Raw genomic sequence first — 19,351 nt, forward strand, 5'->3', positions numbered from 1 at the left:
CTTTAAAGGAGAACTAGACTCTGCAGGACCTAAAATTTTAGTAAGGCTTTTGGATTTTGGATTTTTTGTTTTGATTCAAAGATCAATAAACACTCAGTAAAATAGCATTTGTTTATGTAAATAAAAAATGGGCATGGCGTGTGTGTGTGTGTGTGTGTGTGTGCACGTGTAGAACATAGGCAGAAAGCAAACGTGGAAATATGGAAACCATTTAGAAACCAGATGTAGGAATCTATGTGGTAGAAGCAAGAATAGTAATAGTAGCAGCAGTAGTAGTAATAATGCAGCAGTAGTTGTAGTAATGGTAGTAGATTAGTAGAGGTCAGAGATGTTTATAAATCAAATTAGAGAGCTGACATTGAACCCAGAGTTGGAGAGGTGGAGATGCATTTTTGAGATAAGATGGACATCTGATGAAAAGAATAGTAGAGAAGAGAACCCATGATTTAGTTTGAGGAACCAAGTGGCTAACAGCACTATCCATTGATCCTTGAAGTACATGACTAAAACAGGTTTGAAAAAAGGCACCATCTCGGTGGTAGACATGTAGCGATAGTAAGTAGCTTACAAGTCATTAACCATATGACTTCTGTGTCACTTAGGGAGAGGGAATAGAACACATAGAGAAGATCCAGCCCTAGGGTACTCAAAATTTAGATATTCAAGACATCTAAGATATCTCTTGCAAAGAATAAAATGGAGGAGGGTAAAATGGAGGAGAAACCTGGTTTGTTTGTTTTTGTTTTTGTTTTTTCGTTTGTTTGTTTGATTTCTTTGACAGGTCAGAAGTAGAGCTTCTATTTTAGTAAAAGAAAAACTAAGAATAGGGGCAAAAATGCAGGTGGGTTTTTTGATTTACTGGAGCATATCAGTCCTCTGATGGTGTCTATGTGTCAAATGTTCCATCAGCTGAGGAAGCAGGAGCATGAAACTATAAAGATAAAAAATGGGTGAGAGGATCATGAGGGGAAGCTGGGTTCTGTTAGATGCTAATAAATATGCAAGTTAACAACTATCTTTTCTCGAAAAGGGTATCATTTACATTTAGATCTACAAACTGTCTGGAGTCAAGTTGTTCTCATATGCTATGAAGTTGGGGTCAATGTACATCATTTGTTTCTATGAGAATCCAATTAATCCTGCACTCTTTATTCGATTCACCACCCTTTTGCACTAAACTGCAGGGTCACCTTGTCAATTATGATTTAATTTCTATGTGCTGGGTATGTTTCTGGACTTTGTACACTATGATTGATCTTTTGACAACCCTTGTTTTTCACCATGGTTTGCATTCTGTACAATGAAGGCCCAAGTGAAACCTGTTGGTATACTCTTTAACGTTTATTTATTTTTGGGACAGAGAGAGACAGAGCATGAACGGGGGAGGGGCAGAGAGAGAGGGAGACACAGAATCGGAAACAGGCTCCAGGCTCCGAGCCATCAGCCCAGAGCCCGACGGGGGGCTCGAACTCACGGACCACGAGATCGTGACCTGAGCCGAAGTCAGATGCTTAACTGACTGAGCCACCCAGGCGCCCCGGTATACTCTTAAAACCGTTAGGAATTCTGTAGAGTTTGAGTATCAATACCTACAAATGAAATAGAATGCCTGCCCAGGCCCATTATCTTCTCCAAATAGAACATGAAGTAGGTAGTAACAAATATGGTGTGATAAATTGACCCATATGAACAAACCTGTTATGAGGAAAAGCAATATGTGAAAAGCTTCAATTACAGAAATAAAAATTAATGCCATTCATCCTTTAAATAACCTATTCCAAATGCACAAGCAAAATTACCAGAAATAAGACTTTCTCAAACAATGAGATCAACAAAATAAATATCCATTAAATTACCAAGTCTCTGAATTTAAAATCTTCATATAACAAATAATAAATTATGACACACAATTTACATAAAACTTCCAACAGAAAAAAATTACCATCTCCTTGATTGTTTTTCATCTATACAGTAAGGATTGTTCTTTATTATTCTCTCACACCTAGAACTATGTCAAATATCACTTGGGTAATTCTAATTGTGATGCAAATGCAGTTCTAGAACATCTTAGTCAAATTGACAGAGCTCCCTGAGGTGTCCTAATGATTCTATACATATCATCTTTGGAGTGTTGATTATTTTCCTTCATATTCAAATTTTAGCTCACTTGGTTTTTATCTGCATAATTTACTCTGCAGATTATATTGCATTAAAGATCCGACCTGAAAACCAAGAGCTAACGTCCCCTAACGGTGAACAGTTTTGTTTTATTTGTTTTAAATGGTGATGGATAGGGAATTGAAGGACAGTTACAAGGAACTTTTAGTTTAAAAACATGATCGTATTAAATGGAACATTCATTTGAGATGGAGAGATCTGATGTTCTGACAAGACGAAGTAGAGTTATTTTCTGTTTAGTCTACCTTGCTATAGAGGATTTAAAGGGCAATAGCACTTTATGAGGATTCATCTCCTCCTCAAAGATTCTGGCCCCAGAACAAGTAGAGGTCCTCATATATTCTCCGTTTCTATTACACTACGTCCCATTTCAGTGTAGTATGAGAAAATTGCCTTTCAAATCATTGATTTTGAAATACTAACTGCATTTTAAAACATGATCTTAATTTTACTCTGGGCAACAATTTGCCTTTACCTTTGGTTTTAACATAAAATTAGGCCCGGCAGTAAACCTGTGAGTAAAATTACCAACTTTTATTTTGGGCCACCCCTTTTGCTAAAGACCAAATTTCTTTCTCCTTGAATCAGAGGCTATATACTAAATATTTTAAAATGTAGTCTATTTGTATATTTATCTAACACATCAATATTTTAACAGTAAATTTGAAATGTATGTGTTTCAATGAAAAAAGATAAGGAAAAAGAATAAATAATGATCTCGTTTCTCATCTCCTGTCAGCATAAGATTCTCTATAGTTCCTGTGTCTGCCTCTGCACTGAGACCTCAAATCACTTCAATTAGATATTCTGAACCATACTGTTATTCAAAAAAACATTAAAAAGGAACATGTATTAACAGTTTCCTTAACCTCCAGAGGTTACGTGACTACTGGCCTCATAAATGAAGACTGGAGGCTAAGGATTTTCCTTGAAAGCCCAGCTCTCTAGCATCTTCTCCAGCCCAATCACTTCAGTTGAAACTCATTTGCTCACAAAACCTGGTTTTCTGGCTTCCTAGCTAATTAGGAAAATTTATACCTAATGGTATGAGAAGCATAGTAAAACTCTAAGATTTCTCCTTTCTCTCAGAAGCAAAAAATGCATCTATGTTGGGTCATCCAGACAAAATACCACTGATGTGTCAGCCTATCTAGTCCATGGTACTCAGTAGTTTAGTCAAACACCAGTCTAGATGGTGCATTTTTTTTAGATATAATCAATATTTAAATCATTAGTCTTTGAATAAAACTGATTTTTTTTAGTTTATTTTAAAATTGTGAATACTATATTTACTACATTGTTAAAGTGTTTTGTCACAGGTGTAGTTCTAAAGGAAGCAAGCACTGGGAGTAAGTTGGGAGTGTAAAAGTTTTATGAAGTAACACTTGTGAAGGAAAAGGGAAGGAAGGAAGCAGAATTGGGCAAGGGAAGACATCAGACCAGAATAAAGTCTCTGCCACCCAGTTTTGGAGAAAACTGACATCCTTAGAGGCATCCTTCATTGGGTAGAAATGGTCAGGCCCTTATCCTAGCATCTTGCTCAGTCACTGTTCAGGATTTCCCCCAAGAAAAGCATGCTCTCACCTGACACTATATTGTTCAATCTTTGGCTGGGGTCATCCCCAGAAGAACATAACCTCAGCTCAAAAACCATGGTGGGAAAACATTAAGAACAACAACGGCAACAAGGGTAGGTCTTGAAGGGGCTAACAGCTAGAGGTTTTCAGCTGAACACACTATTCACTGCTGAACAGTGAGTCCTTTCTAGAAGGGGGATCTGAGCATTACATTCTATGTCTGCCATAGTCTATCTATTATACTACCCTGGTCAACTTTTCCATGTAGGATTGGGAAGAAGCTCCTCCAGAGTTTCTGTGAGAAGCTCTTCCAAAGGGGGAAATTAGAATTGGGGAAAAAGAGAGAACCATAGACGCAATTGTTCCAGTGGTCTGGGAGCCACAACTGGTACTCGTTTCTCCCTGTCCTACTGTTCATTCTAAATCCTTCCCACCCTTAGCTATCCATTTTGCTGGTCACAGTGGTCTATCACAGGGTAAACCACTCATTCCTGAAATGTCTGATGTGCTCAGACTGGAAATGCTGCACTTGCTTGTTTACAGTTATGAGTAGGCAAGGGAGTATCATGAGTCACCCAAGTGAGTCACCCAATTGAGTTAGCCAACCTCTACACATATTCCACCCTGCCCCCCATTGTAGAACAACAACCCTATCTCCTCCTAATAATCAGGTTCAATTATCCCTGAAAAGATGATGACTCATTTTCTGGCCTACTGATTCCTAAAGTGTCCAGGTGGCATCTCCAACTTACAGCATTTTGAGACTCTTACTATACTCCAAGCAAGAGGGCATCCCTGTTGGGGACCAGAACCAGGACCTCTAACTTGGTAGCACCCAAATTTGAAGGGATGGGAAAAACAAAGTTCCTAGCAGATCATGGGCATACTGGAAGGTGGGGCCACTTCTGCTTCTACATCTTGGTTGTTGAATCTCTTCTCCCTTTTGGGGGCATGGTGTCAATATAGTGGTCTCTGATTTAATAATTACACTGCATCCTGGAAAGCGATACCTCACCTTGCAGGGTATCACCTCTAGGTTATCATTTCAGCTTCCCTTTCACAGGGCCATTTTTGTACTCGTAATGTTTGGATGGTGAAGAGTGTAATACAAACAGTGGGTCTCATGGTGATGGTTCCATTTCCGCAACTCTTTCACCTTCTGATTGTTTTCCTGATTGGAAACGGTGTTATGTGGAGTTCCGTGCCTGTAGATCAGGGCTTCTATAAGCTCCTGGATAGAGCAACTGGGAAGTCCTGTGGACAGGAAAGACAAACTCTAGCTTAAAAATAGAGTTTACTCCTGGAGAACAAACTAATGGTCCTTCTGGTACAGAAAGAGCAAATGTAGTCAACATGTCACAAAATAGTAGGTTTGTTTCTCTGAGAAATACTGTCAGAGCTTTCATGTCATTGAAAGGTTGGAAGCAGTAGCAGCAGGGGCTAGATGGGCCCTGGTAAGTGGGTATCTATGCTGTTGAACTCTTGCCTTACTTCCATCTTTTCCACCATGGCCATTGAATTTATGTGCTCAGTGTATTGGGATGAGTTCTAGCAAATGCTGCCTGATACAAATCGATAAGTCATTTTGTCTACTTGGATTTGTAGAGCTTCTTGTATGGTGGATGTTTGCTGGTGGGCATGAACATGCAATAGAAAGATCATCACTTCATATCCACTCTGATATGTCTATGCATATGTCTCTATCACAGATCAATTTGTCCTTATCTTCCAATATCTTTCGTGCCAGACCAGTGTATATATATTCTAAACTGAGGCAACTTCTCCTTCACACAGAGCAGAGGATCAGGTGGGCCACCTAAATCTGCCCATTAGGACAAGTTTTCCTCATGTTGTCTTTTTTGTGTTTAATTTGAGAGAAAGAGAGAGAGAGAGAGAGAGAGAGAGAGAGAGAGAGAGAGCATGAACAGGGAGAGGGACAGAGATACAGAATCTTAAGCAGGCTCCACATTCAGTGCAAAGCCCACTATGGGGCTCAATCCCACAATTCTGGGATCATAACCTGGACTGAAATCAAGAGTCAGACACTTACTCAGGGTCCCCTTCATGCCATCCTTTAAGACCACTTCTGAGTAGGGTGGCATTGCAACTGCCATCCATTTCTGGATTGCTTCCTCATACCAAGTCTACCCATCCATGAAACAAGCTATGCCTTTTTCTTCATTCTATGTTAATCACACAGAAGCTTCCATAAATCAACGTTTGTGAGCTGAGGGAGAAATGCTGCTACAACCACGATGATTACGTGGGAATTAAGGACAACGGCATGTGAAGTTTGCTTGTGACTTCTGACCAGGGCCTTGTATTTGATTGCAGATATCTCATGTCCAAGGTATGATAGATGACCAATATGGCCACTTTATGATTCCTGAGTCCAGAATAACCCAGTCTAGGATGACAGTTCCAGATGCATGCTCAGTTTTTTCCTTATGGTCAAGACTTTTTCTCTAGTAGAGTTCAGTCAAACCCCAAAAGCTGTCTTTCAAAGGTGTATATTTCTCTACTGTAGATAGAATTGCTTTCCTCCAGAACCTCAAGAGTCCAGGTTGCATACTTCTAATTGCATCTATTCTCAATTGCACACAGAATCTTTTCCCTCCACTGACACCCAGACATTGTAAGTTCTGCAGATTATTATGGCCAAAATTGTATGATTGTTTGCTATGCTTCCTGGACCTCCTCTTTCATGCTTTAGGCTCAGCTCAAAGCTTAGCTTTCCTCATCACTCAGTATAAAGACAAGAACAGTATTCCAAGGTATGGAATGTATTATCTCCAGAACCAAGTGGTCTACTAGCCTTTGTATTTCCATTTTTTTTGTGAGGAATACTAGTTACATCAATTTGTCTTTTACTTTAGAAAAACTGTTCTGTCATGCCCCAGGTCACTGGACACCTAACATTTTACTTAAACAGCAAAGCCTATTTTTCTCCTTTTGAACCACATATCTTACCAGGCCTCCAACATTTTTGGAGCCATCCTTGCTCCTTTTATCAGCATGATGCCATCAATGTAATGGGTCTGTATGATGTTCTTTAGAGTATACACATGGTCCACATCTATTTGGATTATATTATGGCAAGGGATTAAAGGGTTAACATAGCTCTGGAGGATAATAAAAATGTATATTGTTGTGAATGTAAATAAATTGTTTAAGATTTTCTTTCCTGACTAGAATATAAAAGGACACATTTACTTATTCAGTGGTCACACACTATACACCTAAGGCCATATTGACCTGCTCTAAGGTATCAAATCTAACACAGCAGCTGTGATCAAGACTATTAGAAATTTGAACTTGCTGTATGTAACCCACAGGCATCCTCTAGGATCTACTCGGTTTCTGTAAAGCCAGAATGGGGAATTAGAGGAAGAAACGATCAAACCATCATCCCTGCATCCTTTAGATTTTGAGATTGCCATTAATTTCTGCCATTCACCCTTTGCAAAGTATAATGCTTTTATTTATTCTCTTTGCCAGGTATTAGTTTTAGAGATTTCCACTTGCTTTTCCCCATGATGGAATGTGAGATTTATTCCAAAGGCCAAGTATGTCCATCCCTATTATATATTCAGGGGCCAGTTAAATGATCACCAGGCAAATCTACAAACATACTGAAAGCCAGAATTCAGCCAGGAGTGTACTTATTCCTGGACTTCATATACCCTCTAATTGAGGAAACATGATGATGCTTCAATTTCCTAGTATCAATGTCTACCCAGAGCTGGTGTCCAATAGTAAAATAGATGGACATTCTCCTTTCTCATTGTAAAATTACTTAAGTAAATGACCACAGATGTCTCCTGGGGAAGGACTAAGGAATTCCTTTATGGTGCAGACTGACCATGATAGTACCCAGTCTTTCTCCATTGGGAAATAGCCACTTCTTTGATCTTTTTAAAATAGGTTTGTTGTCTGAAAATTGGATCAGTTCCAGAAACTAGGCAAGGGATTTTGAACTTTCTATTAGTACCACTGCCCTCAGTTTATTGCTCTCTTTCAATAACAATGTCAAGCAGTTCCAGTCTTTATTTTTCATCTGTTCTGTTCCCAGGAATGTCATGCTTTATTAACCATCTCTATAGCTCTTTCTGATTTAGATCCTCTTGGCTACAAATCTGAATTTTCTTGGGCATTATAATAATTATCTTAAATCCTGGCTTTGATGACTAAGTGCTGCTACCTGGCCTCCACTCTTTCTGAGGCCTGAAAATAATCCATTATCAAAGAGTGCAGTTCTATTCAGAGGAGAACCATTACTGGTATACTCTGTACTTCCCATAGAATGTAATTCTCCGACAGGATTTCATGTCTCTCATAACATATCTTTCCCAGCTTTCCCATATCCATGGACTTTTAACCTCATATTCTTTTTCATTCAGGCATTTCCACCTCGTTCTGTATAAGCAATCCCTTTTTCAACACTCTGGGGATCATCCTAATTTTGAATTTATATTTATGTTGGGTCTAGGCCAAGGAGTACAATCCCTATATCCCTAAAGAGTTTTCCTAAGTCAGTAAACTCTCCCTAGATGTGTCTTATTTTCTGGCTTCCTTAGTAGAGCATCCTCACCATCAATCCAGTTGCATGGATGGTTCCAAATCCCTGCAAGTACATATTAGCTAGATTTTACTCCTTTGAGATTGTGGTCCCTTTCCTCCCTAATGAGGTCCAGCACATCTCTAGATGGATTACATGTACCTTAATCTGATTATATTCAGCCTGACATCCAGCAAGCAAAGTTGTAGGGGCAGCTAAAGACTGGAGTACCTATTTCCTTGTGATAAGGAAAAGACCTCTAAGCATGTTCCAGATGGGAGGGTGGATAAGTTTTTGCTGAGAAAGGATGAGCCACTACTGTAGCCTCAGAAGTTTCAGAGAAGTCTGGGAATTTTAAACTTTAATCAGATATCCTCATCATACAGATGAAGCTTCAGGTTAATAGAAATAGACCCTTGTTGAAAACTTTTTAATCTATTGTTGCAACAATTCTTTACACGATTGGGTAATGAAGTGAAAAATAAGTAAAAAGTAATTTAAATTCTTATAATTTTACTTACTTTGAAATAAAAGTGATTTTCCAAACTTTTAATTAATATTTGGACTGCCCTGATATTAAACAATACTTTTTACATTTATTCCCTAACATTCAATGTTCATATTTATCATCTTTGATATTCCATTCAGAATACAGATGGCTTATTGTTCTGAATAGTCTTGGAATCTGATAGGGGGACTAAGATTCATTGTGAAAGGTCCTGATCACATTTCTGATGTGTGTGTCAAGCTTTGGCAAGGGTGGGTTGCCACACCACCAAGCAATTTTTCAGATACCAGCTGTATGCCCTACAATTCTACTCAATTCTGACACTATGTACCCAGAAATAGCATCAGATCCCACAGGTTAAGGGGTTCAGTCCCACAAGATTGCCATCCTCTTCCCACCACTTCAGACACTAATGGCAAGTCCAGACTCTTATGCTTCTGACCAACTAGCTATAGATTGGAGGTTCCAACAACCCTCTCCTTGGGTTTGATTAATTCTATAGAGCAGCTCACAGAACTCAGAGAAACATTTCACTTACTAGATTACCAGTTTATTATAAAAGGATATAGCTCAGGAACAACCAGAGGGAGGCAATGCACCAGGCGAGGTATGGGGAAAAGGCTGATTCCAAGATCTCTCTCTGAGTATACCCCTCTTCCCAAATCTCCATGTGTTCACCAACCCAGAAGCTCTCTAAACCCCATCCTTTTTGGTTTTTATACAGGTTTCATTACTTAGGTATGATGAATTAAATCATCAGCCATTGGTGACTGATTCAACCTCCAGCCCCTGTCTTCTCCCCAGAGCTGGAGGGGAGGCTGAAAATTCCAATCCTCTAATGATATAACTGGTTCTCCAGACAATCAGCCTCAGTCCTCAGGTATTCTCCAAAAGCCACTTTATTACCGTAACAAAAGACAACTTCACCATCATTTAGGAAATTCCAAGAGTTTTAGGAGTTCTGTGCCAGAAACCCAGATAAAAATCAAATTTATATTTCTTCTTATAAATCTTAATATCACAAATAGATTTTAAGAAATGCATCAAGAGATAGATGAACAGTTAAGTTCTGACACGTGGCACTTAACCTCATTACACATGACCTTCAAATTTTTAACACTATTGAAATCATGGTAAACTAATTCAATTGATTTGGAACAAAATACAGGCACATTAATGAAGCAGTTACTTACATTTATCAAAAGAAATTACATTGGGATTGACAAAGGAAGAAGAGAGTTCCTTGAGAACATGATCTCCCAGATAGACTAACAGATTCAAATATATAAACTAAATATTAGGGCAGGGAAAATTCTGAAATATTAAAAGTGGAAGAAATTTTGTAATGTATTACTATGAAAACACTTTTAGAAAGAATACGTATTCATTATAGCAATGTAGCAATACTGATTACCATTTGCTATTCTTGGTATCTTTTGTAGAAACATTTTTTTCACAGACTTTTTTGTTTACTGGAATAAAAAGACATCATAACAAAAGTCCTTCAAATGCTTAGAAATGCATACCTATTCAACACTCAATGTAGTAGTTTGAATTCAATATGTATCACAAGAAAAGAGAATCAGAAATCTGTTTTAATGGCATTTACTCAGAAATTCAAAAACTGGAATACAGTAATTACTCAGATGATAAATAAAAAAGGTAACAAAAATCTTAACTCATTTTTTGATATTTCAGTGCAAAGTATTTTAAGTTCAGAAAAGATCTATTGATTTTTAACCAATTTATTTATTTTCCTTGGACATATCTCAACCTTGTCAGATAAGTAGACATTTCAGAAGGTATATAAAGCAATGTGATATGGTTAAATCTTAAGAAGATATTTATTTCTCCAGAAATCAAAATATTTTCTGATGCCAAATTATTTTATAACGTATTACAATAGGCATATAGTACAGTGACTATGTTGCCAAGGTCGTTAAATCCTTGAATTTCCTAAGAAAAAAGGACTCTTGCATAATTTAACGGTGCCTGAGGGTAACTCATTTATATATCAGGTCTGTACTTACCCAACATCAGAATCACTTGTCTGCTGGCTATTTGCTTTTCATAAAGCTTCACTTCCTTTTTTAAAAAGGTGATAGTTAAAATTACATGACCAATTACATAAATTAGCTTTACAATAACCCAGGAAAATATTTATTACCTATCAATACAGCATGCATTTAATACAAAATACAAGCATACTTATTTAGATTTAAGAACAGAGAACTAATCCTAAAGTGGCAAAAGTGTCATGAGTTAAATGAGTAGTCCCAGGAAGTTCAATAACTTCCTTATAGGTTGACCTTCAACATGCCATATAACAAGTGGAAATTAGTGACTTCATTTTAAGTCTTCCTTTTTATGGGAAATTTTTTTCATGCCCTAGAAGATGCCACCTTAATAATTCCTGAAGAAAATATTATTTATCATTTTAACAAGATTATTGTCACCACTGCTTATCATATGTATTATTCTGTAATTATGATATTTAAGCTAGAAAATTTTTAATTGCTCTTTGTGGTTTTCTCCTAAGCTTTTTATGTGAAAAAAAAAATATCTGGTATGAGTTTTGTACTTTTGTTATATGGTTGTTCACACAGACAAGTTGGCCACTACTGGAGATTTAAATTATGTTGCCTAGGATTATATGATTAGTTCTGTATGAAGATTATTATAATGTTTTCTGTATCATATTCCATGAATATATTTTTAAAATGCTTTAGGTGAGATCTCACTCTGAAATAACACAGGACACAATTTATCTCAGTGTTTTTGTATGTGAGATACTCAGAAATCTCACATTTAGAAAGCATATTTCTCCATTTCAAATATGTGCGTGTCACTATAGATCTCTTTTAGAATGCGGGCATATTAATCATTTCCTGTAAAACATTCTGTCTAGAAACACTGTTGCATGATATCCTGGTGAGAATGTTTAAAACCTTCAACATGTTATTATCACTGAATTTTCCTTTATGGTCTGAAGCAGAATTTACCCAAAATCTGTATAAATTCAGGCTTAAATATAGTCATTTTAGAAAAGAAAGTCCCTTTTTTCTCTATGAAAAACTAACATATTGGCATTTTGATATTTAGAATTAGAGAATGGAAGGAAAGCTATTAAAATAATTTTCTATTCTTTTTCCTTTCCTCTGTGTGAAACCACATCTAAGCAAAACCAAGAGAAGAAAGAGCTTTCTTTAGAAATTATGTGGAAACAGTCTAAACCCCTCCAAAAATCATTGTTTATATTCTAGGACATCTGTTTTTTTTCTTAAGATTTTTATTTTTAAGTAATCACAACACCCAGTGTGGGGCTCAAAGTTACAACCCCAGATCAAGAGTTGCACGCTCTACTGACTGAGCCAGCTAGGTGCCCCTTTAAGGACATCTTCTAACATCTTGCCTACATCTATTCCTCTGTTTACATATAATATTATTTCACTTAGACTTCATGAAAAGCAGAATAAATACCTTATTTTCTGTGCTGTCATAAAATAACTCCAAAGGATGGTTGATTTACCCCTCAAACCAAGTTGCCTCCAGCGGCCACTTTGTTATAGGAGAAAATGGTCGTTTGACTTCAACTCCTCTTGTAACTAATGCTCTAGCTCTCTGATTCTCTTCACCACCAAACTTCTTTAACAAACTGTCTTACATCACAGACTCCTTGTCCTTACTTCCCAGGAACTTCTCAACCTACTCTAATCAGTCTCTTGCTCTTACTATCTTATGTCTCTTGCTGAGGTCAAAAATGGTTTCTGTGTTCCTAAAGCAATAGACATTTACTAGTTCTCATTTATTTGAACTTTCTGTAGCAGTTAATACTTTTGACATAGGCCTTCTTCTGGAAACACTCTATCTTCTTTCCCATGGCACCACACTTTCCTGATATTTTCCCTCCATCGCTGGCCATTGTTATCAGTGTACTCTGTTCCTTGATCTTTCTCAAACTAGTAAATATAACTTGAAGTTCTTTAACATTTGATCTGGAGCATGTTTCCTTGTTGGTGTATTCTTTGTCTAGGTAATATCAACCACATTCATGGATTCCATGATTATTACTCTATACCCATATTCACAGCCTATTCCTTTCTCTGAGTTTCAAACCATAAATATCCAGCTGTATACCCAAACTACCAAATGAATATTGCATAGGAATCAGAAATGTATTTATTTCCAAAACAGAACTTATACTCTTAAATCCTTAAAACTCTTCCAGCATTTTCTATATAGAGGAAATGACATGGCCAGAAAACCAAGTACATGAACCAAAAACCTGCAAAACATCTTTGATATTGTCCTTTTGTGTCTACCTCTCCCCAATATAGTTTATCAACAACATTGATAGGTTTTACTTTAGGAGTAGGTTTTACTTCATTAAAGTCTTCCCAATGTTTCTACTTCTACTGTATCTTTTTATAAATTCTTTTTAATCTTCTATAATCTTGCCTTTAGCAGTAGTCCACTAGCTGGTCTCTTTCTGTTTTTCAGTTGATTCTTCCTTTCACAATTCAGCTGGAGTGGTTTTATTTCCAACTACAAAGCTAACCATGCCATATACCACCCACCCCCACATTTATGCATATAAAATTAAGTCCTTAATTGGCTCCTTTTTAAAAAATAAAGTAACTATGTTTTGTAATGTTGAAATCTATGAATCATTAACTTACGACAGATGAAATGTTACTGTGGCTTCACCTGTTTTACATGATGAAACAGCATAATCAGTTCATTCCATGTGATGACAAAAACTTTCCTATGCATGGTAGATTTGCTGTAATTGATTATATCCTTACATTATTGAGGTATAATTTTCCCCTTAACTTAAAAAATTAATTTAGTATAGTTGACACACAATGTTACATTAATTTCATGTGCGTAACATAGTGACTCAACATCTCTTTATGTTATGTTATGCTCACAAGTGTAGCTACCATCTGTCACCATACAACACTGTTGTAATCCCATTGACTATATTCTCCATGTTTACCTTTTATTACCATGACTTATTCTTCCCATAACTGTAAACCCCAAAGCCAATATGTATTAGCTTGGTGTTTGTAATCTTCCTAGAACTGAGAGACCCATGGGAGCAACCTTCCAGGTGTCCGCCCTGCTATGTGCTACATACATAGGTGAACTGGTAATCTCCAATAGGTTGGAGAAGACCTGTCCTACAAACAGTTTCTCAGAATCTAAGCTGCTGGGGATGTTCCCTGGTGCATTTTCTTATCAATATATCTAATTAGTCATCTATCTATCTACCTACCTACCTACCTATCTTCTCTGTTGATCACCCATCTAAACTATCACTAGTGTGATATCTGGATTTGGAAGAAATCTTTTTAATTTTCTTTGTTAATTTTCTTTTTAATTATGACCAATTATGGCTTATTCCTTTTTCTTAGTTTTTATTTAATTTTGAATTAGTTAAAATATAGTGTAATATTTATTTCAAGAGTAGAATTTAGTGATTCATCACTAAAACTGTGTGTTATAACACCCAGCGCTCATCATAAGTGCCCTCGTTAATACTCATCACCCATGTAGCCCACCCCCCATCCACTGCCCCTTCAGCATCCCTCAGTTTGTTCTCTCTAGTTAAGAGTCTTTTAATTTTTTTTTTTTTTTGGTTTATATATTTATTTTGAGAGAGACAGCAGGAAAGGGGCAGAGAGAGAGAGAGAGAGAGAGAGAATCCCAAGCAGGCTCCACACTTCCAGCACAGAGCCTGATGTGGGGCTTGATCTCATGAACTGTGAGATCATGACCTGAGCTAAAATCAAGAGTATGACATTTAACTGACCAGGTACCCCAGTAGTTAAGAGTGTTTTATGGTTTGTATCCATCTTTTTTCCCCTTTCCCTATGTTCATCTGTATTGCTTCTTAAATTCCACATATGAGTAAAATCGTGTGGTATTTGTCTTTTCACTGACTCATTTCACTTAGCATAATACACTTTAGCTCATCCATGTCACTGCAAATGGCAAGATTTCATTGTTTTTGATAGCTGAGTAATAGTCGATTGTATATACACACATCACACCTTCTTTATCCATTAATCAGTCAATGGACATTTGGGCTCTTTCCATAATTTGATTATTATTGATAGTGCTGCTATAAACATCGAGGTGCTTGTGCTTCTTTAAATCAGTATTTTTGTATTCCTTGGAAAATACCTAATAGTGCAATAGCTGATTGGTGGAGTCATTCTATTTTTAACTTCTTGAGGACTCTCTATACTGTTTTCCAGAATGGTTGTACCAGTTTTCATTCCCACCAACAGTGTAAGAGGGTTCCCTTTTCTCTGCATCCTCCTCAACAACCATTGTTTCCTGTGTTGTTAATTTTGGCCATTCTGACAGGTGTGAGGTGGTAGGTATTTCATTATGGTTTTGATTTGTATTTCCTTGATGATGAGTGATGGTGAGCATCTTTTCATGTGTCTGTTAGCCATCTTTATATCTTCTTTGGAAAAATATATTTTCATGCCTTATGCCCATTTCATCCCTGGATTATTTGTTTTCTGGGTGTTTGGTTTGATAAGTTCTTTATAGATTTGGGATACTAACCTTTTATCATATATGTCATCTGCAAATATTTCCTCCCACTACATTGGTTGCCTTTTAGTTTTGTTGATTATTAACTTTTCTGTGTTTTTATCTTGATGAGGTCCCAAAAGTTCATTTATTTTTGCTTTTATTTCCATATATATATATATATGTATATATGTATATATATATATATATATATATATATATATATATATATATATATATCTGTGTGTGTGTGTGTGTGTTAAGGAGGGCATTTGTTGGGGTGAACACTGGTATTATAAGTGATGAATCACCAAATTCTACTCCTGAAACCAATACTATACTCTATGTACACTCTATGCCAACTAACTTCAATTTAAATTAAAAAAAGAATAATTATGACATCAAATTGTGTAACTGAGAAGAAATAAATTTGTAGAAACATACAATAAGCATTCACAAAGACTGAATCATTCATAGAGGACCTTAGCAGGACCAGTAGTGAGTAGGGGACTGAATCAGTAATCAAAAGCATCTCAACAAAGAAAACCCCAGGACAAGATGGTTTCACTGATGAATTCTATGAAACATTTAAAAAATTAACATCAATTCTACTTAAAATCTTCCAAAAAAAACTGAAGAAGTGAACAGCCCACACTCATTTTACAAAGCCAGAATTACTCTGACACTAAAGCCATATGGCCTAATATTCTTGATGAATATAAAGGCAAAATCCTTAAGAAAATACAAGAAAAGAGAATTCAATGTCACATTAAAAGAGTCATACACCATGATCAACTCTAATTTATACCTGGTATTCCAGGCTACTCCTACATATATAAATTAATGTATGTGATTCACTGCATTAGCAGAATGAAGGATAAAAATAACCTTAACGCATGCAGAAAAATTATTTGACAGAAATTCAGAAATTTTATCTTTTCATGATAAAAACTCTCAACATATTAGTCACAGAAAGAATGTACCTGCACATAATGAAGGCAGTATATGACATGCTCACAACTAACATCATAATTAATGGTGAAGGAAGCTTTTCCTCTAAAATCAAGAAAAATACAAGAATTTCATTCTTGCCACTTCTATTCAACATAGTACTGGAAATACACATATTTCTAGACATGTATTTTTCATGCCACTGTAATTGGTATTTTTAAATTTTTGTTTTATATCTATTGCATAAACTTTATTTTAAAAATGTTATATATAGGGGCGCCTGGGTGGCGCAGTCGGTTGAGCGTCCGACTTCAGCCAAGTCACGATCTCGCAGTCCGTGAGTTCCAGCCCCGCGTCAGGCTCTGGGCTGATGGCTCGGAGCCTGGAGCCTGTTTCCGATTCTGTGTCTCCCTCTCTCTCTGCCCCTCCCCTGTTCATGCTCTGTCTTTCTCTGTCCCAAAAATAAATAAATGTTGAAAAAAAATTTTTTTAATAAAAAAAAATAAATTAAAAAAATTAAAAAAAATGTTATATATAGAAACCTTGCTACTTCTGACTTCTAAAAGTTAACCTATTCATTTTTATCTTCTATGCATATAATTTATCCACAAATAATGTATTTTGTTTCTTTCCAATCATTATACCATTTTTTTTCTTGCCTGATTTCTCAGACTAGGTACTTCAATCCAATGTTGAATAAAACTGGCGAAAATCAAAAAGTAAAATAAAATAAAATAAAATAAAATAAAATAAAATAAAATAAAATAAAATAAAATAAAATAAAATTAGAGTATCCCCAGGGCAATGATAATAAAGTACATGGCACCTGGTTTATAAAGATCATCCTGATCATTCTAATCCAGTGGGAAAACTGCTAGAGAGAAAGATCTTCCAAGTGTCAACTATAAACAAATTGCAAAATTCTAATGATTGCATCATGAAATGTTGCTCTTATGCTAAATAGATGATGGTGCTTAAGATCCTATATCTAGTTATTCCAGAAGTCAGAGTACAATTACTTTTTGAAAGCCATAGCCTACCCTGGAATACCATTCCAATAGTACTTAAGACTCACCAATTTATCAACTCATAGCTCTAAAGAATTGTGAAAATATTCATGTTAAGCAAATGATTTGAAATAGTAGCTGAAAACACTCTTATTCAGTGACAACATTTTTTTTAAGTTTCATTTATTTATTTTTGAGAGGGCGGGGCAGAGAGAGAGGGAGAGAGAGAATCCCAAGCAGGTTCCATGCTATCAGTGCGAGGCTCAAACCCACAAACCATGAGGTCATGACCTGAGCCAAAATTGAGAGTCAGATACTTAACCAACTGAGCCACCCAGGTGACCCTCTAAATGTTTAATAACATGTAAGACACTAGAGATTTGATACACATATACATCTAGGCAGTTGATTTTATTTAATCCCACAAGCATTATGAGATATATTTCACAAATGAAGAATCTGAAGCACAGAGAGATCAAGTAGCTCATGTAGCTGGTATGACACCCAGAACTACTTTATTCTAATGTCTATGCTTGTTTTACCCACCATAATAATACAATGTCTTTGTCTTTCTGACACTATATATATATATATATATATATATATATATATATATATATATTTCAATATATTTCAGGAGAGGAATGCAGTGCAATATTATGTCAACAAATTTTAAAACATTTTACATTACAAATTTTCTGTTAAATTGGTAAGAGGGACAGAGAGAGATTGTGTGTGTACACATGTATATGAGAAAATACTTGGAAATAGGAAAGAAAATTTGAGAACATTAGCTCCAGTCCCCTTCAGTTACAGAAGAGAAAACTAAAGTAAACAAGTTGCCAACATTATGCTCTCTCTTTTGTGTGCCCAGTTTAGCCTACTGCTGTTACTGTGAATGGGTGAATTTTTATTGTGAGTCGCTGGATAAAGCTCCTGAAAGTTAATTCTCTAGAATAAGTGTCAACCCTAAAAGAGACAATGCCATTCAGTAGAAGGAGCAGAAAAGTAGAAAGAGTATATCATTAATTGTTTCACTTTTCTCTGGTCGTTCAATGAGAAAATATCAATGGGAAATTATCAGATTAGGAAAGAAGGGTATGTTTAATTCCCTTGGTATATAGTTACAAAAATAGGTTGAGGACTGTCTGCTAAAATTCAAAAATAGAGATCCTATGGCATTTTAAAATGAAATGTGTAAGCATGGCCTAAAACTCTCCTTTTTTTTCCCCTGTAAAACTGCTCCATACGAACAATAAACAAAAAAATGAATGGATGCAAATTGTGACAGTTTCCTTGCTACAGATCTTGTTCTCCCCTCCCCTTTCTATATCTCTGTTTTGTTCCAAATTCTTTTCCCAGGAAGAGAGTTCTAACACTATCACTTTTGTTGTTATTTACTTATGTATCTATTTATTTTCAAGTACACCACTTTTTTCATTGAAACTAGTTAGGAAGGTCTACTGCTTTGTGAGGGATGGTTACAAAAAAAAAAGAAAAAGAAAAGAAAAGAAAGAAAAGTGCTCAGGAAAAATCCAAGAAAACTTATTATAAAGAACTTAGTGGGACAGTCTGACGAAGACATGTCCTGTTGGAATAGAAAATGAATCCGATATAAGTTAGGTAATTCGCAAGTTTTTTTCCACCTAATGAGAAAGACACGGAAAGAGAGAGAGAACAAGTAATTAGGCCCACACGTTCACTACTATTATTTGGTGACTAGAAAACTGCAATGGCCAACATTCTGAGAGGATTAGGATACAACACACACACCTGGTTATATATTGGTGGCAGATATGCCACACTGTGGCTTGACTCTATATTACGAAAATACTTTGTATTCCTACTTGGTACTGTGCTATTGTATTTTCTTGTCTTGGGTTTCATTTTTCTTTCTATTTTCATAACAAGGGACTTGTGAAAACTGAATAAATCATGGAGAATGAAGGAAATTTTTCATTCCACTAGAATATACAGCAGAATAAGAGTAGCCTTTGCACCAGGCAAAGTGAGGGTGTGGTTA

The sequence above is a fragment of the Prionailurus viverrinus genome, chromosome C2 (genome assembly GCF_022837055.1).
Source record: "Prionailurus viverrinus isolate Anna chromosome C2, UM_Priviv_1.0, whole genome shotgun sequence".
Lineage (NCBI taxonomy): Eukaryota > Metazoa > Chordata > Mammalia > Carnivora > Felidae > Prionailurus > Prionailurus viverrinus.